The sequence below is a fragment of the Crinia signifera genome, chromosome 8 (genome assembly GCF_055691185.1).
Source record: "Crinia signifera chromosome 8, ASM5569118v1, whole genome shotgun sequence".
NCBI classification, from domain to species: Eukaryota; Metazoa; Chordata; class Amphibia; order Anura; family Myobatrachidae; genus Crinia; species Crinia signifera.
The window spans coordinates 82,172,836-82,193,391 of NC_139224.1; the positions used below are offsets into that span (position 1 = coordinate 82,172,836).

Sequence of the window (20,556 nt, forward strand, 5' to 3'; positions counted from 1 at the left end):
GCTATTGGATTGTGCATAAAAGGTAAAGCTTACTTGAATAGTAGCATGTTAAATGCTGCGATGCCTTCCTATTGATGTCCAGGTGGGCAGCAAATGGTAGAGGCAGGAAGGAGGCGGCACTCAGCAGACTTGAAGAAAGGGTCCTTTTATCTGCCAACCGTTTCGGGGTCACCCCCCGTCGTCAGGGCAGGACAACTTGAACAATACTAACAAATCACAGCACCAACATATATACAACTCAGTCACCCACCCCCCGCCCCACCCAAAAGAACGATGAGACTCACCTGCCAGAGGCATACATTTATTTATATTGAGCTCACCATGGCTCTCCAGAGAAGGCTAGTTGAAGAAGGCTCGATCTGTGTATATGTGGAGAATCCAGACCAGGTTTTGGAACCAGTAGCAGAATCCCAGTTGTAATCAGAAGCACCTGGGATACCCTGATTTAAGGGTTTCCAGGGGTAGAGTCACCTTGCGAGAGATTGGGACATATAGAGACAGAGACAGACAGACCGGAGCCTGAGTCACGTGGTACTTATGACAAACCATACCTATTTATATTAAGGTAACTGTAAGGTGTAAAACTGTAAATTAAGAGCACAGGTGGTTATGGTACCACTCTGGAGGCTAAATGGGTTTATAAAAGCAAGAAAGTTCAGGATGGAGACCCATAACACTATTGTAGCTGGAATCGAGATTAGGAGACAATGGTCTTGCTTAGACCTCAAGGATGCATACTACCATGTTCCGGTCAGGTATCAAGACCGAAGATTTCTTAGGTTCTGCATCAAGGGGAATCACTTTCAGTATACCTACCTGCCATTTGGCCTAGCCACATCCTTTTGAATCTTCACAAAAATAGGATTTTAATACCTACCGGTAAATCCTTTTCTCAGAGTTCTTATGGGATACAGGGAAGTCGTTCATAACGATGGGGAAAAGAGGGTTTCCGTACGAGACAGGCACATATAAACTTTTATACAGGGTGTACTGACTCCTCCCCACTGCTCCCCTCCCATTTAGCCAGTTAATAGAAAACTGTGCCGAAGGAGAAGAACAATATGAGAGGAATATGTGTAATATTTAATGTGGTGAGATTCATCCAGCACACCCAAACATAACTTTCAACAAACAGATACCCTTGTAGCGACCACAACACGTAGAAGTTTCAGGGCCTTATAGTATGTCAACTATTGACAACATTTGTAACACTTTGTGTCCCAACTTTGTTGTCACTTTGTGTCAACTTTATAAGCAATGTCACCTAAATGACAACACACTCATGAACAGCTCAGTTACATGATGTAAACGATAAGGTTATTCTAGTAACCTTCACCCTTGTTAACCGTCAAGGAACCAAGGTAATGAAAGGACCCAGTAGTGGTCCACAGCTCACCAGAGTGAGTAAGGCAGAACTCCGCACAGAGGCGGGCGCCCTGTATCCCATAAGAACTCAGAGAAAAGGATTTACTGGTAGGTATTAAAATCCTATTTTCTCTTACATTCTTATGGGATACAGGGAAGTCGTTCATAACGATGGGGTAATACTAAAGACATCAGAACGGGCAGGATTGTGCGGAGAATGCCGCAGCACCGGTTGTCCAAACTGAGTATCTTCAGTGGCCAAAGCATCACATTTGTAAAACTTGACAAAAGTGTGTTGGCCTGACCATGTAGCGGCTCTACATAATTGTAAGGCCGACACTCCTCGGGCAGCCGCCCAGGAAGTCCCCACTGAACGAGTTGAGTTGGCTTTTACCCCAGCAGGCATAGGAAGCTTTGCTACCACATAAGCCTGTTTGATGGTTGCACAGATCCAGCGTGCAATAGACTGCTTGGAAGCAGGGCGCCCAATCTTTTGGGCAACATATAAGACAAAAAGTCCTTCAGTCTTACGAATTCTTGCCGTTCTCCGGACATACACCCGGAGAACCCGAACCACATCCAAAGCTGTCGGCACCTCAGACTGAGGGCCACTAGCAGGAACCACAATTGGTTGGTTCACGTGGAATGCTGACACCACCTTGGGAAGAAAACGCGGATTAGTGCGTAATTCTGCCCTGTCTTCATAGAAGATCAAATAAGGGCTCTTGCAGGTTAACGCCCCCAGCTCAGAGACCCGCCTAGCCGAGGCTAAGGCTAATAAGACCACCGTCTTCCATGTAAGATATTTTAAATCTATCTCCTCCAGCAGTTCGAACCAGGAGGATCGAAGGAATGTCAGAACGACATCCAAGTCCCATGGTGGAGTTGGGGCCACAAAAGGAGGCTGTATATGCAAGACACCTTGTAGAAACGTCTGCACTTCAGGTATATTAGCCAGCTTCTTTTGGAAAAAGACAGACAGTGCAGATACCTGCACTTTCAAGGAGCCTAAACGTAGGCCCAGATCCAAGCCAGATTGAAGGAATCTGAGGAATCTATCAAGTTTAAACTCCGCCGGAGCAAACTTCCCTTGTTCACACCATCCTACATATCTCTTCCAGATATGGTGGTAATGTGCAGCCGTTACCGGCTTCCTAGCACTCGTCATGGTCTTGATGACTGATGTGTGAAAACCTTTCTCTGTTAGGATCTGCCGCTCAACCTCCAGGCCGTCAAACAAAGCTACTCTAAGGCCTGGAAGACGCACGGACCTTGCATGAGCAGGTCTCTTTGCAGAGGTAGACGCCACGAGTCCCTTTGAAGACTTAGAAGATCTGGATACCACATTCTTCGTGGCCAGTCTGGAGCCACTAGGATGACCTCGGCTCCGTCTCTCCTTATCTTCCTCAGCACCCGAGCCATTAGGGGAATCGGTGGGAAGACATAAATCAGGCTGTTGAACGACCACGGTATGGAGAGGGCGTCCACTCCCTCCGCCTGAGGGTCTCTCGCCCTGGAGAAGTACCTGGACACCTTCCAATTGTGTCTTGATGCCATCATGTCTACTAGTGGGTTCCCCAACCGATCCACCAGAGCACTGAACACCTGGTGGTGTAGGCTCCATTCCCCGGGGTGAAGCTCGTGGCGACTGAGAAAGTCGGCTTCCCAGTTGTCCACCCCGGGTATGAAGATGGCCGACAGAGCCTGACAGTGACTCTCTGCCCACGACAGGATCTTTGTTGCTTCCCGCATGCAGGACCTGCTTTTGGTCCCACCCTGCCTGTTCAGAAACGCCACAGTAGTGGCATTGTCTGATTGGATGCGGACCGCATCTCCGCTGAGGAGAGGGGCCGCCTCCAGGAGTGCATAATACACTGCACGTAACTCCAAGTTGTTGATATGGAGACGTATTTCCAAGAGGGTCCATTTGCCCTGAAAGGACTGACCCATGGTCACAGCACCCCATCCCAGGAGGCTCGCATCCGTGGTGACTAAGACCCAATCTTGGATGCCAATCCTTCGCCCCGCCAGCAGGTTGGCGTGTGGAGCCACCACTGGAGTGACAGTCTCGTCCGAGAAGACAACACAATCTTCTGATGCATCTGAAGATGTGAACCGGACCATTTGCTCAGTAGATCGAGCTGGAAGATCCTGCTGTGGAACCTCCCGAATTGGAGGGCCTCGAAAGAGGCCACCATCTTTCCTAGAAGGACAATGCACTGATGCACTGACACCTGGTCTGTGACCAGCTGTTGAATGGCCACAATCTTCTCTTGTGGCAGGAACACTCTCATGAGAGCCGTGTCCAACACCATCCCCAGGAACAGGAGTCTCTGAGAAGGGATCAGAGAGGACTTTGCTAAATTTAGGAGCCAACCGTGACCCAACAGGGTCTGCATGGTAATCTTTAAGGCCACCTGCAATTCCGCCGACGACCGAGCCTTTACAAGCAGGTCATCCAAGTATGGTGTTACACAGATACCTTGTTTCCTGAGAACCACCATCATCTCCGCCATCACCTTGGTGAATAAGCACCGGGGCTGAGGACAGGCCGAACGGCAGTGCGCGGAACTGATAGTGATCGTTCAACAGCGCAAACCTCAGGTACTTTTGATGAGGTGGCCAAATTGGGATGTGGAGGTAGGCGTCCTTCACATCCAAGGATGCCAAGAACTCCCCCTCCACCAGTGCCGCCATCACGGCCCGCAAGGACTCCATCTTGAACTTGGTCACAGTCAAGAATGGGTTTAGGGATTTTAGGTTCAGTATTGGGCGAACCAACCCGTCCGATTTTGGGACAACAAACAAGTTTGAATAATAACCCTGCCCCCTTTCTAGGGGAGGGACCGGGGTTATTACTCTGGCCTGCACCAGTTTTTGGATTGCGTGCTGCAATACCATTTGGTCCACCTGGGACACTGGAAGGCCTGATTTGAAAAACCTGTGAGGTGGTTGTTTTGCAAACTCCAGCTTGTAGCCGTGCAAAATAAGACCCCGTACCCAAGAATTGAGGCACGAGGCTTCCCAAACATGGCCGAAAGGACGCCAGTCTGGCTCCCACCTCGACCGGAGCTATTGGTGGAGCCCCACCGTCATGCTGCAGGTTTACTTGCAGCTGCCCCGGATGGCCGCTCTGTGTTGGCTGAAGCAGCAGGCTTCCTGAATTTACCTCGGGAGCCTCTGGCTGCATTTGAACCACCCCTGGCTTTTGGGCGGAATTTGCCGGTCCGAAAGGACTGCTGGGTGTGGGAAGGGAAAGGACGCTTGGGCGCCTGTGGGGTCGATGGCAGGAAGGTGGACTTCCCTGCTGTGGCTTTAGAGATTAACTCATCTAAATCGCTGCCAAACAACCGTTCGTCTGTGAAGGGAAGGCTTTCAACGCTCCGTTTGGAGTCAGCGTCAGCCACCCACTGCCGGAGCCAGAGGGATCTGCGACCCGATACCGCCATGGCTGAGTTACGGCCGTTAATGGCTCCTAACTTTTTCTGCGCCTCACACAGAACTTTAGCTGTGTCCTGAATATGGTGTAATTTTTTAGACACCTGTGCCACTGTCATGTCACCCAGAAGGCCTTCCTGAATCTGGGAGGCCCATGTATATATAGACTTTGCCATATAACAGCTTGCTAAAACTGGACGCCTGCACGCGACACTAGCAGTGAAAATGGACTTAAGTGTATTTTCAACCTTTCTGTCCTTGGTGCCTTTCAGAGAGGTAGACCCTGGTACTGGAAGCACCATCTTTTTTGCTAAACGAGACACAGAGGAATCCACCTCAGATGACTCCTCCCACACTTTCCGTCCCGCAGGATCAAATGGAAACGTGGTTGTAAATTTCTTAGCAACTTTAAACCTCATTTCTGGGTTTTTCCACGCTGACTTAAAAGTAGTCTCCAAGTCAGTCTGCTCAGTCTGTTTTTTCTGAGTGGCAAAGAAGGAATCCCCTTCAGAGGACTCAGCTAAGGGAAGGTCAAGCACCTCCCTGATTGCCATAATTAATGGCTCTGTGCCCCAGAGCAGTGACTGTGAAGCATCAGGCTCCTCACCCCCCATGTCTGCTTCTTCATCCTCATCCTCCCCCCCGTCCTCTGCACCAGACTCAGGGGTTTGGGCAGGGCAGGCGACAGGGGGGGTCAAGGGGGACAGCTGTACTGGGCCACAAGCTTGTGAGGGGCCCCAAGGTTCCGAGTGGCTCAGGGCTGTAAGCATGGCTGCAGCAGTGCAGTGCCTAGTTTATAATGGCACCCACCTGTAATGGTACTTGCCTGGAACCCCCTTTAAATATTAGTGAATATTAATTGTTTCTTTTGTAACAATAAAAAAAATGTTCAATATGCAGTATACTGTACTAAAAAAAAAATCCTCTAGGGGCGAGGTATTGGGCCCCCCCAGATATATCAGTGTACCGGGCCCCAAGATTTCTGTTGCCAGCCCTGGGTTTGGGAGGGTGCACTTCTCTTACGAGATACCCCAGGAGTAGGAGTCATTATATCAACTCTGGCAGAGAGGATAGCAAGCTCCCTCTGCACTCTCTGGGTCTGTGCTGCGGTAGTAGCTAACTGTGATGTTACATTTTCTAGAATGGATTTCATCCCTGTTGCCCAGGCAGGCTCCTGTGAGCTGTCCTGTGTGCTACTTTGCTGTCCAGTAAGCTGTGGGGGAACCCCACTACTTTGAGGGGACATGCATGGCCCACAAGTAACTTGTGAGGAAGAAGCTGGCACAAACTTATCACTGCACACCATACATGTAATTTTCCTCACCATTGTGACAAACAAACAATCTCCCCTCACACACAGAGCAAACACAGTGGATATGCAGTGTGATTCAGACACAGATAATTACTATGTGTAGTACTATCTGACCAGTCTATAGCTTAACAAGCTAGTGGGGTAGTGTACAGAGGGTAATGGAGGGGACCAATACACCAAACAACCTGAGCTCTCCAATTGTAAGAGCTGGTATACAGTACAATAACAGTACTTTCAGTGTATGCAGGCAAGTGCACAAGTACATAAGCGCCGAAAACCTGATGCTGTCTCTGCTAGCAGATTCCCTCTGTTCCACACCGCTGAGGAGTGTCTGGAGCAGTACAATGGCGATTCCAGCAGCCAGGGAAGAAGCAGGAAGCAGGTTTTGGCGCCCTCACAGAGCTATGGTCCCGCTCTGGGTAAGCTCCGCCCAGCGTAATGGAGCCGGAGCTTACCTGCATTTTTATACTGAGACTGACATTGAAAAATGTCCAACCCGTGGTAAACAGGAGGCAGTACCCTGTCCCAGTGTAAGCGGGGGGTTGCGCGGTCCCTGTGCAGGGCACCGCCGATACCGCCGCCGCCATCTTGCCGCACAGTAACCCGGGGGCCCCACGGCGGGGGACCCCGGGGTAGTACTCACCACACGACGTCTTCAGACTGGACTAGGGGTGTGCGGCATGCCAGGAGTGTGCGCGCTGCAGCGCAATGCCCGCGGTAACATCACCCACGCAGGACAGTGGTCCTGTGGCAGGGACAGCTCGGTACCATGAAGTGGCCTGCAGCTGAACCCTTCCCCCAGTCTCCCACGACGCAGGACTGCTGTTGAGTCCAAAACAGCAGTCCCAAAATAATAAAGAAAATAAACAGAAGACAAACTCTCTGGAGCTCTTCCTGATGCGTGCTGCTCCTGAGGCACATTTTCTTAAACTGGCTAGATGGGAGGGGAGCAGAGGGGAGGAGCCAGTACACCCTGTATAAAAGTTTATATGTGCCTGTCTCCTACGGAAACCCTCTTTTCCCCATCGTTATGAACGACTTCCCTGTATCCCATAAGAATGTAAGAGCAATGTTAATTACGTTGGTTGCAATACTGAGAATAAAGCAATACAGTATATGGCCCTACCTAGACGACATGCTGATTGTGGCTTCCTTAAAAGAAGAGGTCCTAAGAGATCTAAGTATGTTGGTGAAGTAAAAAGACATGAGTGGGTGATAAATTTCCAAAAAAGTCACTGAATACCCACAAGGACTATACAGTTCCTAGGAGTGTTAATAGACTCAAAGAAATTTGAGGTCTGTCTTACAAAAGAAAGGTGTATAACAATTCAAGTGCTCACCAAAATTTTGGTGAAAAGTGGGTCCATTCCATTAAAATCATGCCTTCAATTGCTGGGCATGATTATGTCAACTGTAGGGACCATTCCATGGGCCCACTGGAAGTTGAGAATGTTTCAGTGGGCTATTTTTTCGTACAGAAAAAGAGGTTGTGGCATGGAAATGATCATCAGATTGAATGTTCATGAATGCAGAGATGGAAAACAGTCTGCCACATTTCCAGGTTGTTACAACCAAAGCAAGCTCCTGAGGATGGGGAGTTCCTCTTGCCAATCAGACAGTAAAAGGGGCCTGGATAAAGGAGGAAAGTCAAACTGGAGAGAAGCCGAGGAAGTGTGGAGAGCCATTAATGGCTTTAATCAAAGGATCAGGGGAAGACACTTCTCGGATATTCTCGGACAATATGTCGGTGGTATCTCACTACCAGGGTGGTACCACGAGTCAAGCTTTGATGTCGGTAATTTTAAAGATCTTAGGGCAGGACAAAGTGTACTCTCATTGACGGCAGCATAGTCGTGGGCAAAGAAAACACATTGGCCGATTTTCTGAGCAGAAGCAAAGTTCTCCCGGGGGAATGTGAACTAATGGCAAGGAGTTCTAGCAGATAGCCAAGGAGTTCGGAGAACCAGGCATAGACTTGATGGCTACAAACATCAACAGGAAGGTAAACAGATTTTTCTCTAGATATTATCTTCCCCAGACATCTGCTGTAGATATATTTTCAGTGCAAGGGAACTGTGAGCTAAGGTATGTATTCCCCCCTCTAAACCACTAATATGGCTTTCAACAATTCTGATGCTGGTGGTACAAGGGCCAATGACTCTCACACTGAACCTAGTACACCAAGGGCTGGTAGTTCATACAAATCCAGAGCTGCAGTATTATTAGAGTATTATTAGAGCTGCTCTTGGCGCTTACTATATCCAATCGGTGCTGCTCACCATCCACCAGAAGGGGGTGTGCGCAGGAGACACTCGCGCACCCCGTTTTGACAGAGCCCTCCGCTGCCTGCGCTAGGAGGGCCCAATCCTCTATCAATGACATCTGTTGTGCAGCTACATGGTCATCCATCCACACTTTTTCAAGACACTACGCTTTGAATGTATCAAATTCTTGTTTTGGGTGTCCTCACTAATTAAAATACTACAGTATTTGATGCATATATTGTCTTTCCCACTTGGCTGCCATGTGGATTGTAGAAGAAAACAGTGAATTACAATCACTGATAATTCCTTTTCTTCCTAGAGATCACATGGCAGCCACCAGTTTGCCCTCCCCTTGTTGTATTTTTTCCCAGGGACCAAAGGAAAGAGACTCTCAAAAAGACAAGGAGAAAGGGGAGGAGCTGGGATTTATGCCAGTAGGGGGAGGTACTAGGAAAAAACCAGCCTGTCGGGACCAAATCCCAAGGTCTTGGCTTCCATGGGATCTCTAGAAAGAAAAGCAATTATCGGTGAGTATAATTCGCTGGTTTTCTTTTTTTCAATAATATTTGATTTGCAGATAAAGAGCACAGCGAGGGGGTCAAACATGGTCATTTCGAGAGTCAACATATTAGGTCTAATGTCAAATTGTCTTTCTTTATTTCAATGCATGTAAGATTTATTTTTTGTTTGGACAGGGTGGGGGGGTGAGGAGTTGTTGGATGAGTTTGTTGGGTGGCTCAACTCTGTCCCAGGCTCCATCAGATTTATCCATACAGCTAGCCATAAGACTATCAATTTCCTGGACGTGCATATTTTGATTAAGGATGAGAGGTTTTTAACAAAATTCTTTTAAAAAACACTGACAAAAACAGCCTACTCCTTGCATCGAGCTTTCACTCGCAACCACTTAAGCTAAGGTTACACACAGGGGCGTAACTAAGCCTCCGCAGCCCCCGCCATGGCGGGGAGGCGCAGAGTAACTATGGGCGCCTGGGGGGCTGCGGTGCTATAGTTACCCGCTGCGCTGCTGCCCGGCCGCATCTGCGGTCACTGTCCCGTCACTCGCTCCCGGCGCCGGCTCCTGCTGATAATGAAAAGTGACACTTAGAAAATGGCTGCCCCCGTATTGCAGACAGTTTTGGCAGCCATTTTCTAAGAATCACTTTTCATTATCAGCAGGAGCCGGCGCCGGGAGCGAGTGACGGGACAGTGACACAGATGCGGCCGGGCAGCAGCGCAGCGGTGACTGAGGGAGACTGGACGGGACAGTGACCGTCAGGTAAGAGTATGGGGGGGGGGGGGGGGGGGGGGGGCGCCGAAAAAATTGGGCGGGGGGGCGCAAAATATATAGTTACGCCACTGGTTACACAGCTAGTGAGGGCGGTGAGAATCATATCTCAGCATGAGGATTAATTAAAGCTCTTGATGAGGCAGTGCTTTTTGAATAGAAATACAGTATGAAAGAAGTAAATGAGGCTAAAACTAAATGCTTTGCACTTGAGAGAAGATCTCCTCACACATACAATTGGAAAAGAGGAGAAACAAGGATTATCTTCTCTAATAACTTTTTCATTACCTCAGGGAAGTTACGATCTGCAATACTCCCGCATTGGGATATTCTGCGCTTCGATCCTGCTATAGGTTATATGTGCCAACAAATACCACTGTTTTGCTACAAACAGTGCCAGAATGTGAAACACATTGTCTACATGGACATAAGTCCCTAAAAATGCTCTGGATGCACCTCCAGTTTCTAGGCATTTTGTTGCATGAGAATGAATTGAAGTTTATGACAAACTTTATGACTTTTACAACGTGCGAGCCAATGGATTTATAATCTGCAATCGATGGCCCCTGTGGGCCTTAACGAATAAATGAATATGTCTATCTTTATTTGAATAATGTGGGTGAGCCTGGTGGAGCCATTTCTGCCCTAAATGGTTATTGGTGTAGTAGGATATCAGTATAACCATTGTGTACTCTATATCTGAATGCCAGATGTGTCACGATCTGGGTGTTAAAGCAAGCTCTCTTACCGGCTAAGTGTCTGCGCAGGCTTAGCTTGCGGTACAAGTTCTGATACAGCCGGCGTCCTGAGTACTGTGCGCCTCCATCTCAGTCATCTTCCAGTCCTCTTAGCGCTGCTGAGTCTGCAGCTGCATGGCGCACCACTTCCCTCACCCGCAGTAACAGTATCCTTTCGCCAGGTCAGGGCTAGCATTGTCCTATCCCCCAATGCGGGGACAACGCTAGCCCTGCTCTGGCCCCGGGCTGCCCTGGAGATCTCGTTTTAATAGCGAGATCTCACGCATGCCCATTAGAGCTGGCTGGGGGGGAAAGCCAGAAAGCTGGGGGAGCTGATAAGGAGAGCCGTTAACACCTGGCATAATGGCTCTCCTTATCGGCTTGGGGGGGGGGGGTTTAATACGTTTGTCAATAACGGGTGCCCACTTCTCATTGTTATGCAGGAGAAGCGGGACCCGTTATTTTAATACATCCCCCCTTGTCTTCAGTGACTCCCCTCTGCTAGCATGGAAGCTGCAGACTGTGAATCTCCTGATTAAGCAACCTGGGAGAGTTCCCTGTGTAATCAATCTGCAGCTGACAGGGAAACACAGCACATGAAGTGCTCTGTTCATAGACACAATCTTGCTGCATACAGATCACATGACAGTAGTGGCCAATCAGCATGCAGGTCTCTTCAGCGGTGTGCAGCCCTATCCTATCAAGTCTTCACTTGATGCAGTTTTGGCTTCCTAAGTCCGGTACCCAGCGTGGTAACCTCCTCATTCTGGTATCCAAAATAATCATCAGTCCAGTACCCAACCCGGCATACTCCTCAGTCCGTAACCCAGTCCTGCATACTCCCAGCCCACTATTCCCCGGTGACCATTACACAGCTCGGTATACTCTAGTGGCCAGTAACCAGTATGGTACACTCCTGAGATTGGTACACAGTCAAGTACGCTCCAAGGTCCGGTATCAGTCTGGCCTTCATCTGTTCTCGTATAGGCCTAGTCCACCTATGACTCGGCATCCCCTAGTGACATCCAGCTGTGTCTGTGAACTGTCGTGCATCCAAGTCTCACTGCGAACAACAACTCATGCAAAGGATCTATATTGAACTGCCTCACTTGCTGCTTACTACACCACTGCCACTTTAAATCAAAGTACTGACTCCCTACAGTCTGCGACACCAGCCGTGAAACAGTTCTTTTGATATCAAATGTATATTTGTAGTACAAAATATTGTATTCCATTTCAAGATTTAAATCATATCAACATCAAAAGAGTACTTTTTTTAACCTAACTAGCTTCATTGCATGTTTGTACGAGTTTATATAAGAGCATACCAGCATATTAGTGTCTAGAACAAACATAAGCAGCAGCTATAATTTAGGCCACTGACAAGTTACTGCGCGTGTGAGTGAGTTTTGGAAAGAGACCAACAAACTGTTTCAACAAAATGTTCTCACAAATAATATTGTTAAAATTGGTGTACCTTAAATACCTAATATTTTTTACATATAATCGTTTGGTACAAAAAAAATTGAACGAATACTGTCAATGTGTAGTAAAACAGGTAATTATGTTATTTTCTTACACGCATATTGCCCGTTGCGCCCTTTCTCCTCCACCCCGCTGCTGTTTTCCACAATAGAGACTCTACTGTTTTCCTTTTATCTGGTAATATTGTGCTATTTTTCCTGTTTACGGTTTGCTGTGGAGATAAAATAAAAATTGGTTCCCATTGGGAGAGAATCAGAAAATCAATACACAATACATGAGAAGTGATTGCAATTAAACCTGAAAACTACAAATAATGATTTGGGATCATATCTACTATAAAGGAATTTGAATTATACATGAAGTACGAATCTTCTACATGTATTTTTAATTTTGAGATCGATGCTGTGATTGCGCCAGTGTCAGACAATTTTTAATTATTGGACTCCTCTTGTGGAGTGGCTGTGGAGATTGCATAGTGGCCATCATTCTGATTCCTTCGCTCACCTGCGCGTTCTCACAGGAGTGCATGTGCATAAACCTTTGTGCGCATGTGTAGCCCCTTGTGCGATGCAAATTACTTATTCACCGGCCCCTTCATTCCTAGCAGTGCGGACAGGGGACGGCAGCAAGGGGTAGCGCCTATGGGAACGCCCAGAGTCTCCATGAAAACTTTGGGTATTCCCATGCTAATGTGGCCGTGACGCGGGTGCGGGGGGCGGTCAGCTGATGTCAGCTGCCCGCCCTCTTCCCGTACAGGGACGCCACAGATCTAAGACGCCAGAGAGGTCTGCGAGCGGTTGCACAATCATTCGATGGTCGCACACCATCGAATGATTTTGCCTCCGCACGCAAGGCTGCAAATGGAGATTTATGCTAAACAGCCATTTGCATGCATCCAGGGAAATCGGCTTTGCGAGGGGGGCGTACGTTCGTGCGGGTGGCGTTTAGATGCAATTTCGAAACTTTGCAGGTCAACCAAAATGACCACCTGTGTCTCAGACTGCAATTCATGCATTTGTTTGGTTTGGAATTATTTTTCTTATGGCATAAAACATGGGGTGATTTTAGCCCTATTTATAAATGATCTGACTACATCGCTCAGAAGTTAAGCACGGATCACTCTGTGTGTATGCCCCCCACCAACATCACCGGGCTAGATTTATACTGCATGCAGTATAAATCTAGTCATGGCCAGTGATCTCTCACCAGAGAATACTGGCTGTGCCAGATTTTTCAGCATACATCGATGGTGCATGGCATGTGTGCCAGCAATGTGTGCTGAGCGATCTGTTCTACACTACTTCACCCAGCACAGAGGCTCCGTCGCCCAATGTGTATACCGCATAACTCTCGCAGCTCGCTGTACATGGTTTTATTTACTACATTATTTAGGGTTTTTTCTCATATTCAATTTTCTTTTGTTTATTCAATTCTTATCTCTCAGGTCTCCTCAATCACCACTTCCAAGGGCAAAGCTACCATAGGTGCAGGCAGTGCAGCGGCTATGGGGCCCAGAGCTGAGAGGAGGCCAACTTCCCTGTCAAAGTTGCATCTTTTTTATACATTTTTCACCACTGGGTGGTACATAGTTTAATTGAGGTGCCAATGGCCGTCATCGCCTGTATTTCAGTTCGCACCCCTCCAGGTGTGGCAAGATGAACTGTGTGAAAAGTTAAAACGTTTGAGCGCTCAAATGGGAATATTTACTTTGCGCCCATTAGTTTAGTCAAATTACTCAGTATGTGCTGAAATACCCAACCACAATGAGTCACATAAAAAACACCAATTGAATAGTGCTCTGCAATATTCTGTAGCTTTACATGGGAGACGTGGTGGTAGTGGGGGTGGGGGGTGATAAACAATTGAATTCCCCGCTAATAGTGCCTGCACATGTGCACGTCACACTAACGAACATTGTGTGTGTCCTGGCCACAATTAGGTCATCATATAAACAAGGTAACCTAATTTTCCACAGGTTACAGTTTTAGAATAAAAGATGGATTTTTTTTTTTAAACTGTATGAATTACCTGACCCCTATCTGGATTTCCTAAATGGTGATGCTGGTGTCGGTATTCTGACTGCCGGCATCCATATGTATACCCCTGTAAGGTAGATGGGAGACCAGAGAATCTTAAGAACAACCATTCTGTTTGTGCGATAGCACTCACGGTAAAATTGTTATGTGCGATGAGATGCGCGCTCCCATCACACAGTTCAAAAAGTGCTGCACATACTTTTTGTACTAGATCTCATCTCATTGCAAAAGCAATGCAATGCGATGAGATATTGTATACAATAATTATCCCGTTTATGGGCACCTTTACCTTCTGCAGCATTCACAAATGTTTAACAGTTTTACCCAGAACTCCGAAATGTCACGATATTGGCAGAATAGTCAAGTATACTGTCCTTGGCAGTGTCTTATGCAGGGATGGGAGTTCTAGAATGAAAAATCTCCCTCTTACCTGCTGTTCTGCATAACAGAGCAGCGGTGAATGGATGCTGTGACATTAATATTGAAAAAACTTTTTATGATGCCAAGCCTAAAGATAAATCAGTCAGACCTTTTTTTTTTTGACAGTAACCATAAAAAGCAAATAAATAAACTGTTAAGGCACCAATACACTACTGCGAATTATCACATGCATAGCTAGCATGCAATACCCCGCCAACTACCCGGGCTCCCGGACGGAAGTAAGGATTGCATATGATACACTATTGGCCTGATTCTGGTTCACTGGCAAAGGCACAATCACTCTCTAATGGACAAAACCATGCACTGCAGAGGGGGGGGGGGGGCAGATGTAACATGTGCGGAGAGATTTATGCTGGGTACACGATTTGGGCTCAATTACCCCATTTTCACTGCAATTTAGACTGATTGTATGTAAAACAATAAATAAAAAGCAGAGTAGGGCATGTTTTCTATGCGAGCGATTCCGATCCGATTCCCCTCCGTTCGTTTGGTCACTTTGGAGATTTTACCTGCTGCACTTAAGATTCATCTTCTACAATAGACTGGGTACAGATCGTGAGCAGGTCGTGTACTCCAATAGATTGTGCGACCATCGTACGACTGTTTTACAATCATGGTCGTTCTTGTGTGTACCCGAGATTAGATTTGGGTGGGGTTTGTACTTCAAACTGATATCTATTATTGCAGTGTAAGAATAAAGTAGCCAGTATTTACTCTGCACAGAAACAAAACACCCAAATGTAACTCTCTCTGCACATCGTGCTTCATATCTGGAGGTAAAATACATACATTATGGCCCTTTTCACACAATTTATCAGCTCAACGGGTCAAAATTGTGTGAAAAAGGGCCATATCGTATAAGTGTATGGGCACATTTACTGCAGCTGTGCTCTAAGAGAACTAATCACATTGAAAGTTAATTCAATAGTAGTGAAAACTATTGTGATTTTGGTTAACCCAAAGAATGATTAGCTGTTCCTGTGGAATTTAATTGCATATTTTTGGATTGCATCCTATTAGGTTAGCCATTGTCAGTAAAAAGCTTTCAAAACATCTTATACCCCTTTCACACCAGCCTAAATTCCCGGGTTGGGTCCGGGAACAACCCGGCACTAGTTCTGGTGTGAAAGGTTCCAGGGAAAAATTCCCAGGTTAATTTGCCGGCAATTCAACCCTGCTAGGTAGCAGGGTTGTTCCCGGGTCCTTCCCGGACTACTGACTGGTGTGAAAGGTGCAGGGACATGTCCCTGCTTCCCATGTTGCCTCTGCTAGTGCTGATTTGCTAGCAGGGCAACTTCCTGTTGTGGTGGACACTCACAGACACGCCCAGAGACAGCATACAGCATGCAGGGAGACAGTGTGCATGTTCTGTGGCACAACAGACCCCAGAAGTTCATTTTAACCCCTGAAAGCCTACAATGTGTGCCATGTCTTGGACAAATGAGGAGGTGAGAGAGCTATTAATCATTAGAGGGGAAGATGCTTTCATATGCCTTTTAATTTGTTTTATACAAGTAAACAAAGAATGAAACACTACAAAATTTTCTTAATTATTAATAATCAATAATCTAATGTGAGCCTAAAAAAGGCAATTTTCAATGCTATTATCATAGAAATGCAGGGTCATCCCGGGTTCAGTGTGAAAGGTGCCGACCCAGGTTGTCCCTGCTTCAAAAGCACGTGTGAATGGAGACCGGGAATGTCCCTGTTTGTCCCTGGAATTTAATTCCCGGGTTTGTCTCTGCATTTCTGGTGTGAAAGGGGTATAAGTAATCTCATTGTTGAAAGGTTCCAAAAAGTAGAGGGGTTTAAAGATCTTCAAAAGACATTACATGTGTCATGGAACAGTGTACGCACTCTTGGTGGACTCTATCCTCTTCACAGCACAGTAGACTGTTGCATAGTGCCAGAGTTTACTGCACATATGCAGGCCTCTGGAAACATGGGGCGAAATGTAATAGGGTGCGTTTTTTGTTTTTTTTGCGATTTTTCCCGCAAAATATGCCGTTTTCGGCCATTTCCCGAAAATCGCATATTTTATAGGGTGCGATTTGCGGGAAAATCGCATTTTTTAAAGGTGCGATTTTTAGTTAGACTAAAAATCGCATCCAGATGTTTTCCCATTAAAAAGGATAGAAGTCGCATATTTAATGGGTTGCGATTTTTAGTAAAGCTTACTAAAAATCGCAAAAAAAATAGACCAGGTTCTGAGATCTGTGCATGGTTCTGTTGTAAAAAAATAGTTAAAACAAAAAAAAAGAAAAAAAACGGCGTGCGGTCCCCCCCCTAAACATAACCAGCCCCGGGCTCAAAAAGCCGGTGCTGGTATAATAAAATCAAAGGAACAATCAAGTTGGGGTTCCCTGGATTTTATAAAACCAGCACCAGGCTCAAGGTCCGGCGCTGGTTCCCAAAATACGGGGGACAAAATGACTAGGGGTCCCCCGTATTTTAAGAACCAGCACCGGACACAACCAGCCAGCAGGGTAATGCCACAGCCGGGGGGAGACTTTTTATACAAGTCCCCCTGGCCAAAGCATTAACCCCCTGGCTGGTCAGCATGGGCAGGGGTCCTGGGGAAGTGGGGACCCCCCCAATGAAGGGGTCCCCCCCCTCCAGGACTTACCAGCCCATGCTGATAGTCCGGGGCTGTCCCCGATGCCCCTGGGCGGTGGGCATCGGGCTGATGACTTGTGTAAAAAAAAGGATAAAAACTATTGTTCTTTACTGGCGAACTATCAGTCCCAGCAAGCCTACCCCGCATGCTGGGACTTGGGGAACCACAAGTCCCAGCATGCGGGGCATTAAAGGGCCCGCTGGCACTTGTAGTTCTGCAGTGAAAAAAATAGTGCACAAAATCACACTGACACCCTGTAAAATAAAACTTTAATACACACAAAACACACACACACTGATACTTACCTACCTTGAGCCCGTAGGTCGGTCCCTGGATCCTGGGTCCGGGCTCCGGGGCTCCAGGGCAGAAGAGTCCGGTTCCGGGGCCTTGGTCCTGGTTCCGGGGCTGGTCCTGGGGTTCCGGGGCTCCTGGCGTGAAGAATCCGGGGTCCGGGATCCGTGGTAGTCCAGAGGGGTACCTAAGGAGGCAAATCCTACTCACCTGCTCCCCGGCGGCGACAGCGCTGCTCCCGACTGGTACCCGGCTTGAAGGACTTTGCCCGGCGCTGAGATGTTTCCTCTTCGCCGTCTGTGAACAGAATGATTTCTCGGCCAATCAGGAGCCGAGAAACTCGGCTCCTGATTGGCCAGAAATCATTCTGAATATAGACGCCGACGGAGTAACATCTCAGCGCATCCAGAGCAGAGATGTTACTCCGTCGGCGTCTATATTCAGAATGATTTCTGGCCAATCAGGAGCCTAGTTTCTCGGCTCCTGATTGGCCGAGAAATCATTCTGTTCACAGACGGCGAAGAGGAAACATCTCAGCGCCGGGCAAAGTCCTTCAAGTCGGGTACCAGTCGGGAGCAGCGCTGTCACCGGAGGTCGCCGCCGGGGAGCAGGTGAGTAGGATTTGCCTCCTTAGGTACCCCTCTGGACTACCACGGATCCCGGACCCCGGATTCTTCACGCCAGGAGCCCCGGAACCCCAGGACCAGCCCCGGAACCAGGACCAAGGCCCCGGAACCGGACTCTTCTGCCCTGGAGCCCCGGAGCCCGGACCCAGGATCCAGGGACCAACCTACGGGCTCAAGGTAGGTAAGTATCAGTGTGTGTGTGTTTTGTGTGTATTAAAGTTTTATTTTACAGGGTGTCAGTGTGATTTTGTGCACTATTTTTTTCACTGCAGAACTACAAGTGCCAGCGGGCCCTTTAATGCCCCGCATGCTGGGACTTGTGGTTCCCCAAGTCCCAGCATGCGGGGTAGGCTTGCTGGGACTGATAGTTCGCCAGTAAAGAACAATAGTTTTTATCCTTTTTTTTACACAAGTCATCAGCCCGATGCCCACCGCCCAGGGGCATCGGGGACAGCCCCGGACTATCAGCATGGGCTGGTAAGTCCTGGAGGGGGGGGACCCCTTCATTGGGGGGGTCCCCACTTCCCCAGGACCCCTGCCCATGCTGACCAGCCAGGGGGTTAATGCTTTGGCCGGGGGGACTTGTATAAAAAGTCTCCCCCCGGCTGTGGCATTACCCTGCTGGCTGGTTGTGTCCGGTGCTGGTTCTTAAAATACGGGGGACCCCTAGTCATTTTGTCCCCCGTATTTTGGGAACCAGCGCCGGACCTTGAGCCTGGTGCTGGTTTTATAAAATCCAGGGAACCCCAACTTGATTGTTCCTTTGATTTTATTATACCAGCACCGGCTTTTTGAGCCCGGGGCTGGTTATGCTTAGGGGGGGGACCACACGCCGTTTTTTTTCTTTTTTTTTTTTACAACCAAAATCGCATATATGAAAATGCGCACATTTTCAGGACTGAAAATGCGCACATTTTCATGACTAAAAATCGACCTAAATCGCGGCAAATCGCATTTTTTGCCGCTAATTCGCATCTCATTACATATGCGAATTAGCGTCTAAAAATGCGATTTTTAAAGGTGCGATTTCTGGCGAGTTTGGAACTCGTCCAAAAATCGCAGCCTATTACATTTCGCCCATGGTGTCTGCCATGTTCCAGAGTCAAAATTCCTACTTCGCCTGAGCAGCTGCCATTTCGCAAGTGATTTTTTGCCACGACTGCAGCTCCAGTATGGGACTCTTGAAAGGTAAGCAACAAAGAGGAACCCTGTATGTATCAAGAACCACAAAAGAGAAGAAACCTGTTTTTTTAAGATGCACTCCTTCCTCCCCTCTAAGGTTATGGGTTAAAAGCATAGGCGAATCTAGAATTATGGTAATGGGTGGTCCAAGACCTAGAGACAACAGCAGGGGGACCTTTGCGCGGCGTAGCCGCGCTGCAAAAAGGGGCGTGGTCTAATGTGAAGGAGGCGTGGCATCACAAAAAGGGGTGTGGTATTACACTTTAGACCATACACAGTAATGCCTATTACACATTTTAGCAAACTCCGTAATGCCCATTACACATAAAGCCACACGCCTTAATGCCAATTACACATAAGGCCTGATTACACATTGTGCCACACATCATGATGCCCATTACATACTATATAACAAACCGTAATGCCCATTACATATTTGCCACATAAGTGCTGCTTACCTACATGCTCATTGCTAGGGGGTTCTTGCTTGATGGCACCATAGTACCCATTACACATGATGCCGCACACCATAGTACCCATTACACATGATGCCGCACACCATAGTACCCATTACACATGATGCCGCGCACCATAGTACCCATTACACATGATGCTGCACACATAATGTCCCTTCCACATGATGCTGCACACATAATGTCCCTTCCACATGATGCTGCACACCATAATGCCCCTTACACATGATGCTGCACACATAATGCCCCTTACACATGATGCTGCACACCATAATGCCCCTTTCACATTAAGCCACACATTATGCGTAATGCCCCCACATACTGCCACTTGTAGCGTCCCTTAAGCAATGCCCCCATAAGTGCCACTTACTGTAAATTTTTATATGAGCCTTCGCTGCTGCTGCAGGGAGAGATGGAGAGCGGTGCAGCTGCTTCTATGGGGAGAGGAGCAGAGCGCAGCGCAGACCACGCTCCCACTCCCCTCCTGGTGTCCCCTCTAGCCGAGTGGACATTTTAAATATTGTGCGCGCTGTTGTTGTGCGTGACATCGAGGGAGCACACCGGGCGCCGGCACCACATGATTAAAGGGGGGGCGGGCTGAGGTGAAATCTAGCAGAAGAATTGGAGCGGAAGCTGCAGGGGTGACAGTCATTGACAGCTGGGCAGAGAGCAGGGGGCTACCCGGCTGTATTCAGAGCACTGCAGGTCACAGCTGTTTGAAATAATGCCCCTTTCACAACAGAAAATGCAGGGATTTACCCGGGAATATGGTCCCAGGATCATGCAGGGACATTCCCAGGCTGACCCCTTATACACAAAAAAAAAAACCGGTTTAACCTCAATATCCCTGGAACCAATTAACCCATATGGATCCAGCCTGGTATCAGATTGAAGGCCCAGAGATTTGGGTTCGACTGAGATTAATCCCGAGCTTCAGTGATGCCGAAAGGGGAACTGGCAGCCGTTGAACTGGGTGGGGGTCGGAATTAGCGGGTCCCATG

At 47.8% G+C, this 20,556-nt stretch overlaps 1 protein-coding gene across 3 annotated transcripts in view; it reads right to left on the minus strand.

The window, feature by feature from the left end:
* The window catches only part of PLA2G4A (phospholipase A2 group IVA), a 234,620-nt gene that overhangs the window by 204,154 nt on the left and 9,910 nt on the right, over positions 1 to 20,556 (minus strand). The window contains exon 2 of one of the 3 annotated variants that reach the window (XM_083156745.1): positions 11,984 to 12,100. The exons of the other annotated variants lie outside the window; for them this stretch is intronic. The gene's annotated coding sequence lies outside the window, so the exon portion shown is untranslated. The remainder of the gene's footprint in view (positions 1 to 11,983; positions 12,101 to 20,556) is intronic. 3 annotated transcript variants of the gene reach the window in all.